The sequence below is a fragment of the Peromyscus maniculatus genome, chromosome 17 (genome assembly GCF_049852395.1).
Source record: "Peromyscus maniculatus bairdii isolate BWxNUB_F1_BW_parent chromosome 17, HU_Pman_BW_mat_3.1, whole genome shotgun sequence".
Classification (NCBI taxonomy): Eukaryota; Metazoa; Chordata; class Mammalia; order Rodentia; family Cricetidae; genus Peromyscus; species Peromyscus maniculatus.
Window position 1 is genome coordinate 49,294,401 of NC_134868.1, and position 24,688 is coordinate 49,319,088.

Below are 24,688 nucleotides of genomic sequence, written 5' to 3' on the forward strand. Positions count from 1 at the left end.
GGCAAGGATGGACAGGATTTTAAGGTAAGTCTAAATGTGAATGATAGAGACCAAAAACATAACTAAATAAATGGGGGGGTCGGATTCCAGAGATAACAGAGACAATGTAGAACAGCATAAGAAATCTTGAAAACGTGATTGTGTTGGGTAAGTTACTGTATCATATAACAGGAACAGAAAACTATTAAAGGAAACATTCACAGAACAGGACTATGCTCAATACATGTGTTTTAAGACAGGTTTAAAGACATTTCCTGAGATCGTGAACTAAGTGACAGAGAGAGAGGAGACAGGAAAAACATAAAAGTAGACTCTGGAGCCGAGTCCCTACGTCTGAATAAAGGGAATTATAGAAAACATAACAAAATTGGGGGGAGGGGAGTTTCAGAGATCAAGGAAATAATATAAGTCAGTTTTTCAGAGATGAAGAGTTTAAACCTCTCAGTTTACACAGTATCCAGCTCAAAGAAATCGGGACACTTAGAAACATAAAGAAGGAAAAGACATTTTGAAATACACAGAAAAGAAGATCCACTTAAGCCTAAGGATCCGGCATCAGGATGGTAGTGGATTTCAAAATAGCAACACTAGGAGCCTGTGAGACAATAAAGGAAAGTCCTTAAAATCCCCCAAAATCACACAGAGCCAAACCACCAACCAGCACTCAACAACAGGATATGGACATCTTCAGACATTAAAGGGTTAAATACTAATCCCTATGTGCCTTTCATGAGGAATCTTTTTTTTTTTAAATGTAGAAGTTAGTGAAAAGAAGTGTGCGAGTCCGGAAAATGAGGAGCTACCATCAAGAAACCCAAAAGAAGGCTTTAAACATCTTCTCCACGACGTCTGGCACAGTGGCTTGGTTTCAGTCCACCCAGGCTGAAGCAGGAGGCAGGAGAGAGCTCAGGGGACAGATTGCTGTGTAGCTAAAAAAAAAAAAAAGGGGGGGGGGGGGGAGGGGGGCTGGGTTCATAACAGGAAGTGAGGACTAAGGAAATAAAACAAGACAATTGCTATCTCAAAGGAAAACGAAAGGGAATAAAGGAGGGGAGACACAGCGGCCGTGCGCCTTTTTCTGCTCGGCTGCAAACAACGCCTACGCCACCCCGAGAGAGTAAACCGCGTCCACACTAGGCCACGAGTGCTGTGGGGCTGCCTTAGGAAGCTGACGTCAAAGAGACGTCTTCAGCTTTAAGTGTAGAAGCATCCGTAAACAGTCCAAGCAAGGAGACAAGGAAATCCACCCCTGCAGGCCCCTGGACTTGAAGCCGAGTGCTAACACCACCTCCAGAAACTCTACCAAGGGAAGATGATCACTTCCAGTTCGTGAGATTGGGCTGGGAGGGGATGAGGGAGAGAGCTGCAGTTTTGTTTTGTTAGCGTTTTTATTTTATTTTATTTTATTTTATTTTATTTTATTTTATTTTATTTTATTTTATTTTATTTTACGGGCCGTGGTGTTTTGCCTGCCCGTATGTCTGTGTGAGGGTGTCAGATCTTGGAGTTACGGACAGTTGTGGGTGCTGGGAATTGAACCCGGGTTCTCTGGAAGAGCAGTTGGTGCTCTTAACTGCTGGGCCATCTCTTCAGCCCATTTTGTTTTGTTTTTAATTTAAAAAAAAAAATGAAAACCTTCATCTTGACTTGATTTTTTTAGACTATATTTTGAGACACAAAATAGGTAAATTTTAGAAAGCTTATGGTCTCATGCAGTACATGAATGAGTTATAAAATGAGAAGCCATAAAGGAAACAGAGATTATACATTTCCAATTTAAATGAAGCAACTAAAGTTTAAGTTGGGGCTCCTTACAGACTTTTTTATTACTTGAATAAAAACGTTGCTTTTCAATCATTCCTTCCTTCTTTCCTTCCTTTTTTTCTTTCTTCCTGTTGTCATTGATGTGTTTTATCCTGTCTTTTAAGGGGTGAAGGAGAGGCAACCCACACATCTTAACAACCCTCACCGTTGTCCAGATGAGGAATCCATTAGGTCAGAACGCGCCTTGTTCGCTTTGGACTGGAAAGGATGGTAGACCTAACTCACTGGCTGCTGCTGGGTGAGTCCTGAGGCAGGAAACCCTCACAGCCGTGACCACCACCTGCTCCTGGCCTCTGCCCAGAATTGCAGTGCCTCCTGGAGCAGGAATGGAGGGATGGGGACCAACCACTGAGCCCGCAACACCTGCCCATGTTCTTTCCAGCGGCACAGATGAGAACCTATGGGGGCGGACCCCAGGGTTCACAGCTGAATCCTGAGAGATTGGCTTTATCCTACACCACGTTCTCTTTCAGAGAGGTTTGACTCTTCCAGACGGATGGACTATGGAGAGGGGCAAGGCGGTTCCAGAAGCTGACAACCGTGTTGCCCCATGGTGGCCCTTCACCTGCCACAGTCAGCTAGCCAATGGCTTAGGAAGATGGGTACAGATGGGCACTTCCATGCACCAGCCATGTTGCCCACTCACACAGCGCCTACCGTGTGGATCCCCCAGGTGAAAGAGTGCATTCCGACAACAGAGCTTCACTCAGCTGTGAACACGGGTGAAGCCAGCTTGCTACTTCCCCAGTTCAGAAACCTCCCAAGGCCTGAGGCAAAAGGCACCTTCCCTGAACTCAACTGTGCAGATGGGATTTGGTAAGAGCCTGGGCAAGGGTCTCTGGTGGGAAGAGCTGCAGTCACCTTCCAGGATGCACCAGAGAGCCCGGTCAACATGGAGGGCTGGCTTTGAGACCCCGGAGCCCAGATGTGTCCTACTAACAAAGCCCCCCTCCCCCAGAGTGGCCTGACAGAGCCCACTCTTCCCACCAGGAGCCAGGGTTTAGCACGATTAATTTGTTTAGCAAAGAAAAGAACTGGCCCCCAGTCACAAGAATTCAGACTCTATTCCCTGGCCACAAACCACACACGACATACTTTCAGACATTTTCTGACTACAGGACATACATAGATACATACATACATACATACATACATACATACATACATACATACATACAAAGACTGAAAGCCCCACCCAGCTACAAAGAACAATGAGTTGAAATTTTTCAAGTGACTCATTTGGAGCCAATTATTTAATTGAAGTTGTCCTGCTTTCTGGACCCCAGATAATTTAGAATTAGGGAGCTGACTGTAGGAAGGAAGTTCACGGCTCCCCCCAGACACATACACCCTGCCACTGCCCCCCCACACACACACACTCTGTCACTGCCCCGGCCCCCCAGAGCACACACACCCTGGCAGTTTCTGAGTTACCCATCTGGAATCCCACTGCTAACTGAATCTCACTTCATGGACGGCACTGCTTCCCCACTAACATAGGCGGCAGCAAAGTGGAACTCTCACCTGGAGAACCAAGGCCTGAAAGGTGTGGTTTTCATCTCAGAAGCATGGCTCCGGCACCACGAATGTGAACCCCTAAGTAGAAGCAAGAGGTCCCGGGCTTTCTCCTCCTGGACTCAACATGACCAACCCTATCTACCTACCAGCCGGGAGGATGAGAAGATTCACCTGAAAAGTCCATCGTTAGGACTGACTGAATCTTGGCTCCAATCCAGGCAAACCTGCCAGAGCAAACAGCTATTCCCACCATCGGGTCACTGAACTCCCAGCCCTCTCCATCCCACCTCCTTGGTGTTCACCGAATGGCAAAGTGGCAACACCATGTAGTCTCTTGGAAACAAAACAGTAAGAGTAGGAATGGGATTCAGAGCCCATGAACTGGACAAGCCATGAGCTCTCAACAGTGACTGTGAACCCAGGACTCAACCCTGAGCATCAGAATCACTCAGAAGGCAGGTGGGAGCGGAGACTGCTGAGACACCCTCCGCTGCCCCTCTTCCCACAGTTTCTGATTCAGGAGCAATGGGATAGGGACCCCAAAATTCATGCTCCCAACAAGTGCTAGAAAATCACTGATGCTCCTGGGCTGGGGACCAGCTTGAGGGATGCCCAAAGGGTTTGCAAGGACTGTTTGGACCTAGCAGCAGCACAAAGGCTTTTCTAGCAAGAGGCAGCACATTCTGGAAGAAATGGGGCCCACACCCAGAGTTAGCAGGTAACCCCAGCAGCAGCCTTCCCTACAAACACGGTAAGGCGCTTCACTTCTCTGGCTCTCGGTGAGCACTTTCGGAACAAGGAGCGAGGCAGTTCCGTATGGCCCACGATCTAAATCTAACCTTCCAGGTTCCCCCTGCTGGAAATCTAGTACTGAATCCCAGGCCACCCAAGATGTAAATACCTCAAATCTTCCAGGGACTTCGCCTGCATTTACCCCAACCCAGCTTTTTTTTAAAAAAAAAAAAACACCCCAAGAATACAACTTTAGTCTAAACTCAAGGACAACTCCAGAGCAAGACACACCAGACACACTCCAAGCATGGTGAGTAGGACTTCATGTCATCCCATTAAAAGATGCACCAGGACAGGTACTGTCACCCGGGTGCTATTCCCTGAAGGAGCCAGTACCTCTTAGCAATGATGGCCACAGACACACTTCGGCTTTCTTCCATTAGTTCCACACTGAGCCATTGAGAGGCAGCATGCATGCTTTCCCTACTGAAGTCAACATATCGTTCAGCTCCAGGAAACTCTCAAGCAGCCAGGTCCAAGCCTGCCCTCCATGGCCCTCAACGTCTGAACCTTGAATAGACACGGTTTTGCATGATAATAACCCATGAGTACGCCTTATCTCTCCACCTCCTCTTTGTCAGTTCACATGAACTCTGCCTGGCAACTAGTGCATTGCCTGGGCCACTAAAACAGTCAGTTAAGCATTTTTTTTTTTTTAGCACAAAAATGAATGAAAGTCACACAGCCATTGCCCTGAAGCTCACAGCCTCATTCACGAGACTAATTCTTTACACAAACACATTCTTTAGTTCTTCTCTGTGTATGCCCAGGTCCCTACATTCCTGAAGAAGATACTCAGCCTCCAGATACGTTTCCAGATAACACACATGGTCATCTAGAACTCTCTTGTCCAGGTTCCAACTAGACAAGGGTGGAGCTGGAATTTGAACCCAGGAAGTTCCCAAAATAGACATATCATCCAGGATCCCTGCGTCCTGGTTGTCTTTCTTGTCTATGGGAGAATGCTGCTGTCCGGGCCTGGGGTCAAGACAGATCTCATTCAAATCTCATTGGCCCCTTTTCCTTCTACGGGCATTCTATGTGTCAATGGATTTAGAGGATAACATTTTGCTTATTCAACACAAACTTGTGCTCAGACCCAGAACAAAGACAATGTCCCAAATCCTTCATTCAAACCGCCATTAATTCTGTCCCCAAAGCCACGCCCACCTCCTCAGTAACTTCTGTAGTAACACACTCAGTTAAGTGTCATGCTCATTTTCATTCTGTACCTTACCTGCCTACATTTGAACTTTCTGGGTTGTTTTTTTTTTCCAGCCTCTCTAAGGATTTGTGCTCACAGCAGGGAGACCCTGGCAGACTGCCCTGACTCTGGCCCTCAGCCAGCGCTTAGGGCCAATCTGAGCCCTGGCCTCAAAATACACCTTCCCCATCCATGAGAAAGTCTGGGGAGGAGTTCAGTGAGAAGTGGACAGAGCACACATGGGTCTCTATCACCCATCCAGAGGTGATATGCACACAGATGCGGAGAGATGGCGGGGCATTCCCAATAGGAAGGCTAGTCTCTTCAAGGTAAAAACTGGTCTTGATAGAGTTCACGCCAGGCCTATCTCAAGGCTGGCCTCACTGCTATTCCCAGAGCTTATCGTGACTTTCCAGCTGTTTGTGGGGTGGCCTTCACTCCGGGGAGCAACAGATATCAGCCTGGAGCCTAGTCTCCTGGTCTCTGCTCTCCAGTGCTCTCAGTCTCTTCCTGTCACTACAAACAGCAGAAGAGAACTTCTAGGAACCCAGGGGAAGCAGGTAGGGAAAAGGGCTGTTGCTATTCATGACATAATCTCTCTCCCTTTTGGCCTCAGAGATTCCAACATCGTAGTTAATGAGACGAGACGTCTTCCCTTGGCTATGACAAATAGTAAACTCCCCTAGGAGCTGCCCGGCAAGACTGCTGAGTGGATATTACATCCTCCCTTCTGTGTGTAAAGAGACCCCTAGGCAATGGAATGAATAGTACCAGGTCTTTTCCTGGGACTCCCAAGTACCCTGCAGTAAATAGACCTGGAGGTTGTGTGGGAGAGACAGTGAAACCACACTTGGAAAGATGTCTGTAAAAACATTACACTGTTTTTGTAGCTATTCCCAAGATGTACTGAAAGATGTCCGATGACCTGAGCAAGACACACACACACACACACACACACACACACACACACACACACACACACACACACAGATGAGATGGCAAAAGCCCTCCCAGGTCAACACAAGTGTGCAGTTGGTGTACCTGTAATGGGAGTGTTCACATGCGTGGCCGTGTGTGTGTGTGTGTGTGTGTGTGTGTGTGTGTGTGTGTGTGTATGTGTGTAGGTGCATGTGCAAGTGAGTGTGCGTGTGTAAAGGCCTGAGGTTGATGTGTACTGGGATCTTTGGCAATCACTCTCGACCTTAGACATTAAGTGAAAGGCGCTCACTGAATCTGGAGCTTGCTGGTTCCGCTAATCTAGCCAGCCAGTTTTCTCCCAGGGTTTCTCATCTCTGCATCCCACAGAGTAAGATTACAGGCGGGCTGCCATGTTTGTGAGTTCTAGGGGTCCGAACCCAGTCCTCACGCATACATAGCAGCCACTTCATTATCCACAGGGCCATCTCCCCAGCCTCAAAACCCATTTTTGTAGACGTGAAAACACAAATTAATTCCTCCAATTTTCTTGTCCTTTGTATTAGTTCAAGCAACTCACGGTTCCTTTGCTCAGACTAACAGTTCCCATTAACCCAACAATGCACAGCGGTCTCAGCTGAGCCCAGAACGCAGCCAGCATGAGCAATTGGGCATCAGTCCCCATCCCCCACCACATCCTCACTACCTGTTTGCAATTGAATAAGTGTGTGAGTGCTGAAGTAACCCAACTCCTCAGGTTACCAGGAAGTGGGACCAGCACATACTTACACAAGCACATCTAGACAAAGACACAGAAGCCCCTGGAAAAAAATCTGGGATGAAGGATGACGCTAGTTTATTTGGCCAGACTTGGAAGCAGGGCCTGATGGGAAGAGGGAACTGTGGCTCCAGGTCCAGCTCAGATGAGCTCGAACACAAGACGGGCCACACTGTGGGAGAAAGCGCCATCTTCCCAGAGGCAGTGGGAACACAGTAGGACGGCACAACCTTCGGATACCCTTCCCTAGCCATCCCTCCCAGGATCCAGGCATGGTGCCTGTGCTCTGCGATGGCTAAGTTACCAACAAGGACCCTCATCCTGGCCTCGTGGCTGCAGAGCAGCCAAACTAGCGAGGGAAACGGATGGGCAGGGCGGCAGCGGCACAGGCAACTCCAGGAGCTGTGGCCAACTGCAGAGTAGAGGGGTCGTTCAGATAAGAGAGCGAGCCTAGGAATGGCACAGGAAGCAGTCTCCACCACGCTGGAGGCTACAGAGCCCTTGGCAAGCCGCTGGAGAGCTCAGGTGAATACAGGGGACGTGCATCCATGACCTGACTCTGGTGTCACGATCACCTCGGTCTGTAAGGCAGGGACCTCTGGCACAAGCCTAAGGAGAAAGCCGTCTCTCACCGACTATTCTCTCTTCTTCCACGCATCTCACAGATATCCCGCTTCTACCGACCTAGTGGCACACGCTGCCTGGCCTTCTATCACGGAGTCTGGTCGCAGTTTCCCTTGAAGAAAAGAGGCTGCTTCATGGCATGTGAGCGTGTTTTGAAAAAAAAAAAAAAATGGTCTTTCTGCTTGTGCTGGAGATGGAACCTAGGATTTTACATGCGTTAGGCATGTCCTCTACCACTGAACTGTACCTCCAACCTTTGCATGTGTTTAAGGAACATGGGACACAGGCACAAACCTTTAGAGCAAAATGAGATATAAGAGGCCACATAACCAGACCTCAAAACACCACCCAGAGATACCACGGGACCAGCACTGCTTAGATGCTGACAATTGCTATGGCTGCCACTGTTCCGCTCCCCTCAGCCTCGACGCGCTCCCCTCTTTTCTTCCCCTCTATACATCCAGGCTTGGAAGCTCCACAGGTTCCAGTCCGCTGGGCCCAAGCTACTTGCCCGCATGTGAACAGCTCTCCAGCTGTGTGTGTTCTAGTGCCAAGACAACACACCAAGCCAGAGACTGAGACCCTCTCTGCACTGAAGAAGTAAAACCGAAGTCCACCGTCAAGTCTCTTCCTGAAGGTGATACAGCTACAGCACAGAGGGAAAGCCCGGCCAGTGGCCCCTCTGCCAGCCTTCGACTTCCCAAGTGTGGAAAGAGGCGGGCAGAGCTGCCTCCTCCCATTCCAGGGCCACTGAGCAGATACAGCAAGGCCACAGCCTTGTCAGGCCCTCCTATCCCACACAGCAAAGTCCCTGGCTTCCCTTGTGGCTTATTGAGCTATGTCCCAGCCCCGGATTTTTTTTTTTTTTTTTTTTTTTTTTTTTTTTTTTTTTTTTTGAGCAGCATTCCAGGCAAGATAGGGACTTAGGACAGACCGGACTAACCCCAGACCAATGATCAGCGTCCTTGCTGGAGATTTCGGATGTGGGTCCCCTTGATTTTCCAGGCTGAAGAGTTTGTGGGCCCTGGCCTGGCTTTCACAGGAATCTAGGTGGCCCGGGAGAGTCCAGAGCGGGAGTCTCCACATTATCTGACCCCTAAAGAGCATGGGAAAAGGGGGACCTTGATGGGTCCAAGGAGGGAAGAGCTTCCCTCGGCTCGCCTATTCTCGAGGTGGAGCGAGCACAGCAAACAAGAAAATGTGCCAGGAGATACATTAAGTCTGTAAGGAAAGAAGGCTCCCGGCAAAGAGCTGTCAGTCAAGGCAAAAAGCAAAACAATATATTGATTCTACTCCGCGCTCAGTGAAGGGCAGCCTTCTGCACAGCCTCCTCCCCACTTCCCTCTTCCCTACCAATACACAGTGGTGCAACTGTAAAGACAAAAAAAAAAAAGAAAGGCTTTTAAAAAATTACCAGGAAAACTGATACCAAGAGGGGCCTTGGGAGAGGGAGGCAGGACCAGATACTCAGGCTTTCAAGGAGGTAGGCTGGAGGAGGAAGAGGATCCCCAGGGCCTAAGCTCCCCTGCATGTCTGCTGGACCTCTCTGCTGGCAACCAGACAGCTCTTTCACGATCTGGCTATGGACAGCCTGAGCTGTCTGGCCCTCATCTGCAGACTCAGGACTCGGGATGCTTCCAGATGTTCCTTTTTGCTCAGCTAGCATCACGTTCGGTCTATTTGTGAGGTCAGGGACGAGAAAGAAACGGGGCTCAGGGGTGGGATTCTCAGACATTAGTAGGCTCTAATCAGCTCCTTCGTAAAACCGTTGTGGCGGTTTGAATGAGATGCTCCTCCTAAGTACTGGGTCCCCAGTTGGCGCCTGTTTGGAGAGGTGAGGTGAGGGGGAAGCATGTCACTGGGAGCAGGGCTTGGAAGCTTGAAACGCCATTTTGGATGTGCTTTCTCTGTTGACTGTTTCTAGTTTGAAATACACATTCTCATACTGCTCCGGCACCTGCTGCCTATTTCCTCTGCTCTGCCATCATGGACTCACCCTCTGGAACAGTAAGCCCCAAATAAACTCTTCCTTCTGTAAGTTGCCTTGGTCATGATGCTTTATCACAGCAATAGAAAAGGAAGCCTGTGGTGATACTGTGTTCCCCAAAATACTGTGCACCCTAATAAATTTATCTGGGGTCAGAGAATAGAACAGCCACTAGATATAGAGATCAAAAAATGGTGGCACACACGCCTTTAATCCTATCACTTGGGAGGCAGAGATCCATCCGGATCTCTGTGAGTTCAAAGCCACACTGGAAACAACCAGGCATGGTGACTCACGCCTTTAATCCCAGGAAGTGAGCCTTTAATTCCAGGAAGTGATGGCAGAAAGCAGAAAGGTATATAAGTCATGAGGACCAGGAACTAGGGCTGGTTAAGCTTTTAGGCTTTTGAGCAGCACAGTTCAGCGGAGAGCCATCCAGTCTGAGGAAACAGGATCAGCTGAAGAATTGGCAAGATGAGGTGGCTGTGGCTTGTCCTGCTTCTCTGATCTTCCAGCATTCACCCCAATTCCTGGCTCCCAGGTTTGATTTTTATTAATAAGAACTTTTAAGATTCGTGCTACAGAAACCATCTTTGGTCCCCATGAAAGATGAAGCAGGTTCGTCTGCCACCCAGCATCCTCCACCTGCTGGAAGAAGACATACAGCCGGCGCTCCAAGACTTACTATCCTGAGGTTTGAAAGGCTGGAAAGGACCATGTTAATACCTTCTGGATTTCTGCCAAGTCAGATCCTACAGGTCACATACTAGAAGTACTCTGCCTCTGCATGCTTCCAGTAGTGGGGTGCACGCTCCCAGACACAGCAGTCCATCCCAAGTCTGTTTTCAGTCATGGACCATATTTTGCCAGAGATACACAGAACAGGTCTTCCCATGCAGGGTAAGGCAACCACAGGCCCGCATCAAGCTTATAACCTTCATGTACAAAAAGACCCGTCCATTTTAAGGAACAATTCGGGGAAGGTTACCCCAACACAGCAGCTCACGCCTCAGAGAAGCTCCGTGATGAAATATCTGCATTGGCCACTGTGGACCACAAGTAGTCTGAACACTGGGTCTGCATTAGATCAGAGTGTAAAAAATAAGCAAAGCCACTTGTTACTAAAAGCTGATGGTCCCCAGACATGCCCTGTCTGTCCAAGTGCCTGAAGATACTGTGCCTTCTTTGGAGCCAATGGTTAGCACCAAGTCTCAAATCTAAGTTTCTGAGCATAGTTTCCTACCCACTACTTCGGCTCTCAGGACTACAGATTAACATTAACTCCCTTTGTGAGCCCAGAGATGTTGAGTATCAGCCTAGCCTGTGTTCTAATAACCTTGAACATTCTTTTCAGGTTTTCTCTGGGAAAAACATTAGCAGGAGTCCCCTGGTTTAGATTTCACCCATATGTACAATACAGTCCTTTTGTTTGTTTGTTTTCTTTTCTAAAGAAGATGCAGCTTATAGTATGAATGTTTTAGGGGAAGATGGCCCTGCAGGGCATGCCACCAACCCCCGAGCTGAGGAGGAAGCCGTCTGTGGGGGGTGACTACCCAGAGCTAAAATATGGCACGTGTTGTGTAATTTCCAGGACACTGAGGCCATGCCACGGGCTACAAACACTCTCTCAACAAGGGATGTATGACTAGTCCTGCATGGCAATCGAGAAAACTGTGGCTCGGGGGAAGTTTGCCCATGAGTAAAGCTCCATGGATGGTAAACTGTGAAGCAGAAATACTCAGTTCTGAGTTCTAGACAGAAGCTGCTTACAGAGTACTTGTTCCTAGCCACGCATGGTGGCGCAGACCTGTTGTCCCAGCTTTGGGAGGCAGGCACAGAAGGATTCCTACAGATTCGCAGCCAGCTTGGTTTACAGAAATTACCCCCGACAGACAAGCCAGGACTACGCGGCACGATCCTGTCTCAGAAAGCACAGGAACGGTTGGGGGGCCGTAACTCAGTTACATCGGTAGAGTACTTGGCTAGGATGCAGGAAGATCAGTCCCCAGCGCTGTAGAAACTGGACACGGCGGTGCATGCCTGTAACCCTAGCACATGAGAGGGGAACACAAGAAGAGCAGAAGCTTAAGGACATCCCCTGCTACATGGCAAGTTGGAGGCCAGTCTGGGATATATGAGATCTGGTCTCAGACAGAGAGGAGGAGGAGGAGGAGGAGGAGGAGGAGGAGGAGGAGGAGGAGGAGGAGGAGGAGGAAATAGTTTGTGCTTTCATACAATGTTGTGCCAACTCCACACAGGTGCCAGAGATCACGTCGTGTCTAATGACAAACCGTAAAGAACAGGAGGGGACCCATACCTGGGGATGGCCCAAAGAACAGTCCAAGGTCAGGACACCCGCAGTCACCCAGGGGATGGTAGAGAATACTGGTCTCCAAACCCACTGCCTCTCACAATGGTCCTACATCCCCAACGGACGCACAAGCCCGTCAGCTATTCAGCCAGGTTTCTACCTCCCTTAACCTCTGTCCCACCCTCTCAGACACTGGCCTCTCTCCCTTACAAGCCTAGCACAAAACAAAGGCCAGTGTTCCCAGGAGACATGCCTAAAAGACATGGAGGTGTTAACAAAGCTACTATACACACACACACACACACACACACACACACACACACACATACATATATATATCTATATATCTATATATCTATATATCTATATATCTATATATCTATATATATATCTATATATATATATATATAGATATATATATATATATATAATTTTATTTTAAGCCAGAGTTTTGGCAGAACAAAATCCAACATAATTTTCAAGATGGAAAGCTCACCTATAAGATGCTTCACTTTGCTTAAGGAAATAAATGCAGAGGTTTTAACCGGCTAGCTCAAGTCACGGTTACTCAGTTACTCAATACCAATCTAGAATTAGCTCCAATGACCCCCAAATCTATGTCCTTTAATGTTACATCTTATTTCATCTCCTAACACTGAAATGTTGATTTTTTTGTTTTGGACCGGATGAGTCAACCGAGCCATAGACAGAGCAAGCAAAGCCTGTACCAACCTGGTAATGGGAATAGCTACACACTGAATTCAGGCTTATCGACTTCTAACCCTACACAACTTTTTTCCAACAGGCTCTTTACATCTTGGAGGACAACATGCCCTTTATGACAAGCCCTGTCAACTGCTAGAATCTGCTGGGAGGGATCTTGCCCACAGAGTCAGCAAACACAAAATCCTGCTCACCATGTACTGGCACTTGGAGTCAAAAACAAATCGTAAGTCAACAGCAGTGTGCCCCAAACTTAGGGGGGTGGCCTCTGGCTTACTAAAAGGCACCTCTGCAAAGAAGACCCTCGGAAGCTCCACTGAGCCCTCCTCAGTAGAAAAAACCAGCAGCATGCTCTCCACAACTTCTCTGTGAAGGAAGCAGTGAGGGAACAGGACAGCCCTGGGCCACACCAGTGGACACCAGGCACAGGGCAGAGCCAGGCAGGCCACAAGAGGCAGGCGGCTGTTAGCTTTCACACAGCTGAGCATCCCAGCTACACTACAAGGCAGCTGTGCTGTGCCCATACTTACAAACACACAAGAACCACAGGTACAGAGCCTAGCCCACCAGACACTATGCAGATGCATTGACAACGACCCAAGCAGACACACTTTAGTGCCCAGAATGTGTGTACACACACACACACACACACACACACACACACACACACACACACACACACACCTCACCCCTCATCATAGCTATGACCTCTCTCACCCTCCCCCAGAGAAACCAAGACACCTGAGCTGACCCAGTCCCTCAGCCCTGACCAATGCCAGTACCCGTCCAGCTATCCTATGGTAGAGCTCCAGAAACTCTGTTTGCTGCCTACCAGAGCAGCTAACAGGCTCAGGAGAGAAAGGACGCAGCGTGGACGGTTTCTAACGGCAGCTGCTCGTGGGAAGGCCCAGCTCTGGGATGACTCATGAACGAGCTGGTGACAGGCTCTGGCCTGCCCAGCACACCCGGCACAGAGGTCTCCCTGACCTGACTAGCAGGTGGTTCTTCCCTGAGCCCACGTTTCTGCCCGACACGCTCTACCACTGCCCTGTAGGCCAGTCTCCCTGTGGTTCCTCCCCTCCCTTAGAAGAACGCTCTCTCCCTCCTCCACGGCAGGGCCCCAACTCTTGGCTACTATTAGAACGCCAGCATTTAAGAAGGCATTATCCTATGTGCCCTCTGATCTCCGGATAATGAGGTTGCAGAGGGGGGGGGGCAGGAATTGCATCTCAGTCACACTGAACAACTATTTCATGTGACTAACCAGGGCAAGCCCGTCTTACAATGCACCCAATTCAACCCCACAGACCCCATTTAGTCTCCATGAGGGCACTTTCTTCCCATAAGGAGTAACAGCAGTGTGGGTTACTATGGCCTGCGGGGAGAATTCAGGCATGCTGGGGAAGCCTGAGGCGTCAAAGCTCTGCCTCGAGCTGACCCCAGGAGCAGACAGAGGCATTGTCCTCCTGACATGAGCCTACCCCTAGCAAGACTCTACCTCACTTCCCAGTCTCACCAATGCCTATCTGCCCAATGCCCTTCCCCTCGTCAAGACCCTTCTCCCCAGGGCTTCTCAATTCCTGCAAAGATTAAAGGACAGCATGCAACCTAAAAGAATTGTCTCACTAAAATCTCTCCTACCCGTATTCATTTACCTAAACATAAGGAGTTAGCTTTCAGTCAACAGAGATTTCACCTCCTTTACCAAGAACATGACTAGGGCAGCTTTCAGAGCCCCTGGAGAAAGGAAAAGGCTTGGACCTCTTCAGTCACCAGGGCTGGCTCTCTAGCTACCCTGCCTGGCTGACTGAAGGACCCCCTCTTCTCACATCCTCACATCCCCACAACACAAACACGCATGTGCACAACCAAATATCTTTAGAAGATAATTCCAAACTTGGCAGATATGGGAAGATCTCCATATGAAGGAGACTCACATACTCAGTGCACATCCAGCAACCGGCAGAGGAATCCAGTCCGCACATGGGGTGATCACCCTCTTTGGATGGTTAGATTTGCAGAAGAAACCCCACATACCATGTGCCTGTATTTAAGTGGACAACCATTAAGTGAAGAACTGCGGTCTGAGAGGCAGCCTGCTAGCCAACACGTGGCACCTGGAAGAGCCCCCTGGCACCCCTGCAGCTGAGGGAGAAGGTTGTGACCCTCTCCAGCCAGAGCTGGCTTCCAGCTCAGTGTGTCACTTGGGGAGTAGAGGCTGCCTGCAGAATTTCAGTCTTGTCCTCCTACACCTCAGGACCTTGCCCAGAGCTGACAAGTACCTGCTTGATGTACCTACCTCCTCCCCTCCTACTGCCAAGCCTCACCTGGGTGGTATCTCCACTTGGGCCACCGCTACAACTAAATTGGTGACTATGTGTGGTGTGGTTTGCATTTCAGCTGCTATTTCAGAAAAAAGAAAAAAAAAAAAGCCCAGTGTTTTTGGGGACCCCTTAGGCCAGTGGAAGATCACATGAGGACCAAGTCCTCTCATTCTCTCAATGAGTCCTGGGGTCTCCAAGCATCCATTCGACTTAGCTCCAAATGAAGAAGCTAAAAGCTTATTGCTGGACTTTAAAAAAAAAATGGCCGACATTCTTCACATACTTTATCTGATTTCAGTTTTGCCATTTCAGCACTATTCATTGTTGAGGTCCTAAACTTGACCTTGACCCCTGAACCCAGGCATACCCTGCTTGACTCCTTTCCTGTTCTTAACCCTCACGGGTAGCTATAGAAATCCTCTGAATTTCTCTAAACCATGGAGAAAACCCTCAGGCCTGAAAGATGAAACTGTGTATCAGAAGGGAGGAGGGCACAGAGACCGCGGTGGCGGGCCAGACTCTCTCCAACGCGTCAAGGCTGGGAAATGAATCTTCGGTGCAGAACTGGCACCAAGGGAAGCAGGGGATGGGCGCTTGTGGTCGGCGAGACCAGCAGCCACCACACGGGATGGGCTGGTGACACTGCAAGGGATGTGTGTGTGTGTGTGTGTGTGTGTGTGTGTGTGTGTGTGTGTGTGTGTGTGTTTTATCACATTTTATCCAGGCCTACTCGCACGCTCATATTTCTTTCATCTACAAGCCACTTCCCAAAACAGACTGGATATACAGTAGAAAACACCATAGGAACTAATTGCAGAAATGCACACAAAAGGACATCCCTGCGACAGTCCCAAGAGGAAACGCTCTGTGGAGACGGCTGCTGGAAAGACTGGAGAGAGCAAGAGAAACCCCCTAATCCCGAAAGAATGTGGCCCAGGAAAAACCAACTGACTCCTCATTTTTTCACCAGGACCAAATGACTATTTTGGTACCTCTTCCCAGCTCACAACATCCTTTCAGAATTTGCAAATAACTTCCCTTAATCCCTGCCCTGAAGAAAATAATCCTTTACGCACCTACATGTAAGCATCTCCGACCTGAGCGTCAGAACCCAGGGCTGTTGGGACAGCCTTGCCTCATTGAGATCTGTAGCGGGGCTATAGGCCCCCTGAGAAACTGTCTCAACTGTGAGCGGGCATGCTGCGCACCTCGCCCCCCAAGTCCTCATCAGGCCGGCACAGAGTGGCAGCTCTTCTTCAAGCCTCTTGAGGGAGTCAGTTGGAGCCTAAGTTCTAGGAGGTGGCCACCTCCACTTCTCAGACTGGTCCTCCCGAGGAGCCCTTTCGAAGCCGGTGGAATCCGAAGGCTCCAGCAGCTTAGCCTGCCACAGAAGGAGCAGCTTCCACCTCAGGCCCCCTCGGGAAGCTACTGTTACCATTTGGGCACCACCTCTTCCCAGCAGATTCCTGGATGGAAGCTAGGGGGTCCCTGCTGGGGCTGTTATTCGGGAGGTCCTAGGAACTTCAGGAGGTAGGGCCTAGCAGGAGAGATGGGTTATGACGGGCCTAGGTACTTCAGTCTAGTGCCTTCCTTTCTTGATCTCTGGTCCCCGTCTGCCATGAAGCCTCTTCTCCACCCCACATTCCCACCGCCGTGATGCTGGGCCCAAGTGCACGGAGCCAAGTGATCATGGACTAGACCCCTGAAGCCCCCGAGGCCAAACGAACCCTTCCTCCGCATACATTGTTTCTGTCAGGCGTTTAGTCCCAGCAAACAGAAAGTAGCTAATCCGACTGCTGTGAACAGTTAGGCCGCCATCTTCCCTGGAAAGGACTTCTAGGCTTCGCATCCTTTTTTTCTTCACTACAATCCCTCGTTCTCGTTCGCTCCCTCTGTCCCTTCAACATGTCTTGGGCACCAGCTTCTGCACCTCTATGTCCCCGAACGAACCTCATCAACCCACCAGAGAGCGGAGGTGGAAAGCCCAGCCTCTGCGTCCGTTTTCCTCCCCGACCCGAGTTCAAACTCAGCAGAAGGCGGAAAGTGGTTTCGACCCCCGTCCCCGCGCAGAGGCCCCAGCTTCCCAAGCCCTGAGTGCAGCCAGGCCCCCTATTAGTTTGGCTCCACAAATGCCTGTTTTCAAAGAAACCGAAGCTGCTTCTGCTTCACCTCCCTCAAGGGAGGCCATCCTGAGGCCCGCCCCTCCCCGAATCAGGAAGTCCCAAGTGCCAGCCCTCGGTGGCATTCGAACCGGGAAAGCCCGTGTGGCTGGGGCAGCTCCCACAGACCTCGAGACAACTGCTGTGCCAGGTCTTCTCAGGCAAGCCGGAGTGACAGGGCCGGGGACAGGCAGGGCCTCTTACACGGCAAAGCCATAGTTCAAATATTTATCGTATGTGTCTGGCTTTCACACAGAATGTGCAACCTGCCAGTTCCCACTGTTTACCTTGGTCGAAATTCACGGGAAATCTTGGTCTGAACAGGCCCGGAGTTTATTTTACTGCCAGAGAAACAACTTTCTTTGATAAATCATCCGTGTGACAGTGTCCCTGAAAGACTAAACAAAGATCTCAAGCATAATCTACGGCCTTTGAGAAGCCTTGCAAAGCTAATGCGTGTTTAATTGGCTGCTCTAAGCAGGTTGGGGCAGGGCAAGGGTCTGACATTTCTTTGGCCATTTGTTCTCCTTTAAAAAAAAAATACAGATTGAAGCTTTTGGCTCATTTCTGCAAAACTGGATAAAACCTACCAATATTTCAGGGCTCCTTTCTTCTGAATGTAGCCTATTTGTGGGGCTGGGTATCAGAAGGAAGCGGTTTGAAAAGGAACTCAGGCCTGGGATACTGCTTGAGAAAAGGGGAGGGAGAGGGAGGTACCCCGACACAAAGGGGGCTCTCAAATCTCTCTCTGAAGCAGACCCCAATAAATTATGAGCGGAATATATTATGGATAAGATTTCTCAAAAAAAAAAAACAACCCACACTAGCACAAAAGAAAACTCCAGTGGGCGTGTCCTAGAACTGGTGTAGATTGGGTTATAATTGTCTGGGGGGGGGGGGCTTCCAGCTGCATGATTGACGAGTGTCATCGAATGTAAGTCCCGATGATCTCCTTCACTTCTAGAACATGGGGAGGGGGGGGAGGCGTGGGGGAGGAGCAGCTGCTTGCCTGTGTTTGGTTTTGTTAACTACAGTACTTGGAAGCAGCACAATCCTTCAAGTTTTCAAACTGCCTCATTAAAAAAAAAAAAAAATCAGCTAACCAGAGAATGACTGAGGTAGGTATTCCATCCCACGTCTTAATCTTTTCTTTTTTTTTTTTTTTTAAGTTTTCTCTCTTTGTCCAACAAGACGATTTCATGAGTGACAGAATTCTCCTTCCTAGACTGAGTTCCACATCCTAAAATGGTTCTTAGAATTAAGCGAACATTACTATGGGTTGAGCAGCTTCTCCAGTCCAGGAAATGCACTTAATTCATCTACTTGATTCATTCAGTTCTCTGAACGACCTAACGTTGGAATTACCAACTGGAGAAAGCAAGCTCAGGGAGGCTGAGCCACTTTCTTGTGGTGGCCCAGCTCAGAGGGTTTGGATTTCATCCGAGTCGGTCCGGCTCAGTTGGCCTCTCCACCAGGAAGAAATTCAACAGTGGTAGAGCACCTTCTCTGTGTGAGGCGCGAGGCCTTTAAATTCCACCTTCTGAGCGCAAAGGAGCAAGTGCACCATCCCCCTGCCAAGGAGCTCCTCCACCATCTCGACAGGATGGGAGGGTGTTGGGCATGCGAGGCAAGAAGGTAAGGGCAGCAGGCATGAGCTGGCTTGCTGCCCATCAAGTACTGGCAGTGGAAGCTGCGGCAGTCCGGGTCGGGCAGCCTCGAACTAACTCCTTTCCCTTGCTTTTCAGTCTATAAAGGGAGGGCACGGACTGGCTGACCTCGGAAGCTCCGCCCAACTCAGTGTTTCTTCACAGTGACCACTGGGAACAGGCGAGCCACCCAGGACCCCCAGGAAGTAAGCAGCCCCATGGCCTAGCTTGTCCCCTATCACTCTTCCTCTACCACCAGGAAGGCTTCAAAAGGGTGACAACTGAGGGCAAGTCCTCCTCGGTCACCTCATCCACGACTGTCATACACAACAGTCACATACCGAAAGGAGAGGGCATCGGGCTTCGTAAGGTAGGCCACATGCACAGACATATACCATCTGATCCATCCCCCTGAGGTCCCTTGAGTGATCTCATTCATGGAGAGAATAGAGAATGGTGTTTGCCAGGGGCTGAGGGGGAAGGGGGGAGATGATTGGTTAGCGGGCACAAAGTTTCAGTGTAGATAATGAAAACTCCACAGACAGACCTGGTGATGTCCCCTCCACCAAGTGAACGCACCTAACACCACCGACTAACACTCGGAAATGGCTGAGACAATAAGGTTTCTGTGAGGCTCCCACCTAGGAAGCTAGGCAAGGCAGGGATTGGGCTCCTCAGACCAGGGCATCTTGGCATTCAGATTGGAAGGCACTTCCCAAAGACTTCTAGATGATGCTTCATGGCAAGTTCTGAATAACCCAGCCAGAGCTACATTTAGCCAGAGAACAGGCATCCCCAGTCCTAAACCATGTGTGCACATAACCTAAATCTATAAGGCTAAGATATGCAGCCATACGTCCCAAGCATAAAGAGAGTGAAAGACTGAAGAGAGAATTGAGTTTGGTTTAAAACTCAATTGGGTAAAAGCCATGAAGGCAGATCTTGGGGGAAGGAAAAAAAAAAAAAGCAACGAAATGAGCATTCTTGAGTGCAGCTGGTGGGATTCCATTTCATCTCCTCTGCCTCTCACCAAATCCACACCTGGGTCTCAGCTACCATCTCTCTAGGGGAAACTGAGGCATGGAGAGTTTGAAAGGCTTGCTCGGCATGCAGGGCAAAGAGACAAAGAATGCAAGTCTGCTCCCGAGAGTCCAGTGTCCCCCCATCCTGAGGTTCACTGATTTGAAGATGCTGCACGACATTTGCCTTACTTAACATCTTCCTGCCAATCAGGAATCAGTGACGGAGGAAGGGTATACCATGCTCACTGGAAGGGAACACTGGTTCTTTACAGCTTTTCCTCCTGTTTCCTCAATGTGTGGCCTCAGCCTAGCCTAGCGGGTCTCTTGCTTCCGCCCTCGGCTAGACCTCGGACCAGTCCCCCAGGTCTCAAATCTTCACAGGAACTCTCCAATCTGAGATCATGGATGAGTAGGTGATTACATTGGCTACATGATGCCCCCCCACCAAGAAGTTTTCTAGAAATGAGGTCAGCATGGTCCACAATAGATTTCCCAACCCTGTCCATCAGGTAGCCTGGCTAAAACGAGATGCAGACTATGATGAGCCATCTTACACTACCAGTGCTTGGATCAGAGGGTCAAACTCACATTTCCCGGCACTTGGCATCTGTTTCAAGCTCAGAGGGTACGGATGAGATGCGTATTTGCGTATTCTCGGGGCTCTCAGTTCCCTGGGGGCTCCCTGAGACCACTTCCGTTTGATTTTACTTTGAGTGAACTGGACCAGGTCGCGCCAACCCTAGCATGTTGTTCCCCTCCATTTAATAACCAATTGCACATAGCCACTTGGAAGGGAGGCTCGCCTTTACTCTGTACCTGCTGTGTATGAGACATTGTCCAGGGACCAGTCTGAGTACAAACGGACCTTATTTTGTTCTAAGACTCTGATTTTTTTTTTCCACATTCTAGCCACGAAGCTGTGTTTTCTTTGTCAGTGGTACAAGGCCGATAGAGCATCTATTAGTCACACAGACAGTAAATATGGCCCCAGACACAGAGCCTGCTCTCAAGCGGCTACAGTGGCTAGAACCGCCATGCTGGCAGCCGGTTCCCCCCATCTCCAAGAGGAAACCTGAAGTTTAGTTTGGAAAGCCTGAGCTGACTTTGAGAGCAAACTGCCTTGCAGTGAACCTCAGACCCCCAACAGCAGCAGCTCAGCAAACGGTCCCGCGGAGTGAAGCCTGGTCCTCCAACAGCCGCCGGGCCAAGAAACCTTGAGAGAGTCGTGCGTGAGGTGGAGTGAGAACAGATTCATGGAGGAGCGGGGACCACAGGAAATATTTCTAGGAAACCTTCCCAGTGCTGACTCAGAGTTGATTTTCTCTTCCTTTCCTATTTGACTGATTTTACTTATTGCCAAGTACAGTTTCCCTCTTTGAGGAAACTTATACACAAACAAGGGGACGATGTTCTCTCAGGGGGGCGGCGGGGGGGGGGGGGGCAAAGAAACCTTTCTTCGCGAGTAGAAAACACTGTCTGGAGAAGCTGCCAAGAGCACTGGCAGATCCCAAAGGTAAAGACGCTGGTGCAGGGGAAGCGCGCTTCCTCAGAAAAAGACTGTGAATCATCACAGGGATGCAGCGGAAAGACCTGGACAAAGTGGCTGGAAGAGGGATAAGAACCCCCACAGCAACTAGGAATCCGATTAACATCTGCCTGAGATAAACTAACCTAAGAGAGGGATGGCTGTGGGCACAAGCCATTAACAAGGAAGTTATCATGGGGAAGCGGCACTGGCCTCTCTAAGATCTGAGCACAGCACCCAGTCACAGAGGAGTAGGAAACACAGGGAAATGCTCATGACAGAGCTGTGAGTCCTGACGGAGGTGCAGCAGGCAAGGTGACCACCATGTTGGGTCTGAAGACTTTGCATCATCTGTCCGTGGCCTCTCCACATCTGCTGCTCAATGCAGGCTGCTCTGGCCGCGTTCCTGAGCACCAGCACAGACTTCCCTACTGTTGTTTTTGCCTGTTGAGGGGGGAAAAAATGTGCTCTGCACTGAGAAGGTAGCGTGCAAGAGGAGAGAGTGAATATAGTGAGGCGGAAGTGCCATGGGGTTGAAAAATGCATCCTTGGGGAGGTGGGAGGTAGCAGGCTCAGCATGTCCAGCTCCACACGCAATGGGAGTGTGAGGATGCACTGAGAGAAAAAAGCAGAAGGAGAAGCAAGTGATGGAGCATGCGTGCTCACCCCTGAAGAGCACACCCCTCACACAATGCTTTCCAGCAACCGCTGTCTCCCCACTGGGGACACCCGGGCCACTTAATATAAAGCTTGATCCCTGGAGGAGGGAGTCAAACATTCTCTGCTGTGTGTTAGCTTGCATTGTCAAATGTCTTTGTCTTCTAACTCAATCCTATCAGTGTGGCTGACTGCCTCTCTTCCTTGAAATGAACCAAGCTAGGCAACAAGTTTCTCAACAAGGCTCCATTCTGCAGGGTACTAAGAAGGGCAGGGCTAAGCTCAGTCCCTACAGAGAGAGGGGGGTGGGGGGGAGAGGAAGGATCCTATTTATCATTTTCTAAAAACCCTACAAACCAAAAGCCAGAAAAGTCTGGCCCACCCAATCCTCACCATGCAGAGATGGGCACCTGCATGCCATAATCCTAATACTGTTTCTCATCTCACGGGGGGGGGGGGGGGGGGGGGGAGGCCCTCAGTGAGTCAAAGTATTCCAAAGGGGAATACCAGCTCCTAGCTCATCAAATGTGAAGATTTGAAAAAAAATGAACCCTAAGGTCTTGGAGGACCTCAAGAACTCAAGAAGAAAATACTCCGAGGGTTACAAGGAGACAATCTTAAACAGCCCAACTCCAGTCCACCAAGCCCTACTGGTTATTTATGAGGCACCTCACTAAGTAGTAGCTGCCTGGGGGCTTGCTGGCTTGGCAGGTACCGACTGGCACAGGGGAACACCCAACACTGGTGAGCTGTAGTACATCCTCTGGTCTTCTGCCTCTGTTAGAAAGCCAACTTTACCCTAGCAGGTTCTTTCCAAGGCATACCTCTTCCAAACGTTGGCTGCCATGAAATCCCCAGGGAACAGAATTTTGGGAAGGAAGTGAGAGAAAGGGAGGAAATTTAACGACGATTCGGGGTTGGTATGTTTCGGACAAAGATTCTGGACCAGCATCCACTTTCTCACCAAGGTTGCACCGACCCTGGCCTTTAAATTCCTATCACCTCCACTCTAAATGAAATCCATCACTCTCCAGAAAAATCACTGGTGAGTGTCTGGTTAGGGGTGTGAAGTTTTAATTTATTCCAGGTGAGTATTCTTGGATCAGTGTCGAGCCTCATTTATCATGCTTAATAAACATTGGGTGAAAAGATACACGCAGACCAAGACTGAGGCACAGACACTCTGAGTGGGGAGCATCCTTAGCAGGAGGTCACCCTTGCCAATCACCTCCACACATTCAGTTCTAAGGATGACCACCCCTCTACCCTAAACCTGATAAAATTCCATAAACACGAGGGAAGCGGCCAGCAAGCTGTTCCTTTCCGGGTTCCATCTGAGACGGTTCCCCAAACTCACACAATGTCAGGGCACCTGGTAAAAGTGAGCACTCTGACCTGCCATATGCAAGATCGATGATATGGGAAAGAACAGCCTCTTCTTTCGTCCTCCTGAGGAGCCTCTGGGATCTCACCCACATCGAAGCCCATTCTTCCGGCCCTCACCATGTTAACCAAAGGCTTCCTGCCAGGGTTCCTCTGCGATTCTATTTATTCCTGTTTCCTTTCCTTCCAGGTTTAACCTTGGGAAGGACCTGGTGTATCTTTGTAACTGAAGAGTTTGCCGCTACAGCAATATGGAGCTGTGTATCCATGTGCTGTATGCGGGAGACCCAACGGGCTGAGCCCAGTTTGGGGCAGCTCCTGAGGGAGCAAAACAGAGCTAACATCAAGACGAGAGCGGAAGAGTAATCAGCCTTTGCGTGGATCACGACATGCGCCACCTGTAACGTGTTCGTTTGTTGATACAGGGGCTGCCTACGTAGCCCAGACTGGTCTCAAACTCAAGAACCTCCTGCCTCCACCCCCAAGTGCTGGGAGTATAGGCATGCACCACCATACCCGACCTTCTGGTTAGCATTCTGGATGAACCCAAAGTAAAACTGCAGAAGATGTGTGTGGTATGGTGGCCCACACTTATCGTCTCAACAGCTCGGGAAGCAGATGCAAAAAGATGGAGAGCACGAAGCTAGCCTGTGCTACGCAGCCAGGGAGAAGCCAGACCGGGACACAGCTAAGATTAAACAAATAAATAAATAAATAAAGTCTTTACAAAAATTTTAAAAGACAAGAAGAAAAAAAAGGGTGGAACTCACACAAGCAGCAAAATGTAGCAGAAACCAAATAAGGCAAATACAGACACTTGATATCAAAATTAAAACCATCAGAAATAAATCTAACTTTTTTTTAAAAAAATGGGTGTGCTGTAAGCTCAGTGAGTAATGATGCTCGTCACCAAGCCCACAACCTGAGCGCAATCCCCAGGACCCACGTGATGAAAGTTTCCTCTGGCCTCCACATGCATGAGCATACACATATAGTTTTTAAAAAAAAAAAAGAAAGAAAGAAACATCTATTCTCATTAAGGTCTCTTTGGCAAACGATTTGAGCAATTCGGCTTCCGTACATACATCTGCAAGCGCTCTGAGAACGATGTGTGCCGTGGCACACAAACTCCTTGGGCGTGTGAGTGCTCCCGCCCACACCTGCGTAGCTCACCTGAGCACAGCACTTCACCATGTCAAACTCTTCCTGTACTTCATCACATCAAGTTAATGAAAACACGGAGGAGGTCGCTCTGAACGGACGTGAAAACTCGCATCACCTACCTTCATGCTTTCT

The 24,688-nt window shown here is 49.4% G+C and overlaps 1 protein-coding gene and 1 long non-coding RNA gene across 2 annotated transcripts in view; one reads left to right on the forward strand and one right to left on the reverse strand.

Annotated features, from left to right (window-relative positions):
- Positions 1-24,688, reverse strand: part of Sfrp1 (secreted frizzled related protein 1) — a 43,240-nt gene that overhangs the window by 12,011 nt on the left and 6,541 nt on the right. The gene's annotated exons all lie outside the window — the stretch shown is intronic.
- Positions 16,282-24,373, forward strand: LOC143269060 (uncharacterized). Its single transcript, XR_013045394.1, has 3 exons — positions 16,282-16,530; positions 18,905-19,011; positions 23,583-24,373. It is a non-coding gene; the product is annotated as an uncharacterized LOC143269060 (long non-coding RNA).